This window comes from Mastomys coucha, unplaced genomic scaffold (assembly GCF_008632895.1).
Source record: "Mastomys coucha isolate ucsf_1 unplaced genomic scaffold, UCSF_Mcou_1 pScaffold9, whole genome shotgun sequence".
NCBI classification, from domain to species: Eukaryota; Metazoa; Chordata; class Mammalia; order Rodentia; family Muridae; genus Mastomys; species Mastomys coucha.
The window spans coordinates 46,101,565-46,102,307 of NW_022196915.1; positions in this window are offsets into that span (position 1 = coordinate 46,101,565).

The following is a 743-nucleotide window of genomic DNA, read 5'->3' on the forward strand; positions in this document are numbered from 1 at the left end:
ACACACAGCAGCACACACACAGCAGCAGCACACACACAGCAGCAGTATACACAGCATCAGCACACACACAGCATCAGCACACGCAGCAGCACACACTCAGCATCAGCACACACTCAGCATCAGCACACACACAGCAGCATACACACAGCATCAGCACACACACAGCAGCAGTACACACAGCAGCAGCACACACAGCAGCAGCACACACACAGCACCGTCACACACACAGCATCAGCAAACACAGCAGCACACACACAGCAGCGCACACAGAGCAGCACACACACATCAGCGCACACAGAGCAGCAGCAAACACAGCAGCAGTACACACACCGCATCTGCACACACACCGCATCTGCACACACACAGGGGCACACACACAGCATCAGCACACATACAGCAGCACACACACAGCATCAGCACCCACTCAGCATCAGCACACACAGCAGCAGCACACACACAGCAGCAGCACACACACAGCAGCAGCACACACACAGCAGCAGCACACACACAGCAGCAGCACTCACAGCAGCAGCACACACACAGCAGCAGCATACACACAGCAGCAGCAAACACAGCAGCAGCACACACAGCATCTGCACACACACAGCATCAGCACACACAGCAGCACACACACAGCATCAGCACACACTCAGCATCAGCACACACAGCACCACGCACACAGCATCAGCACACACACAGCATCAGCACACACAGCAGCACACACTCAGCATCAGCACACACTC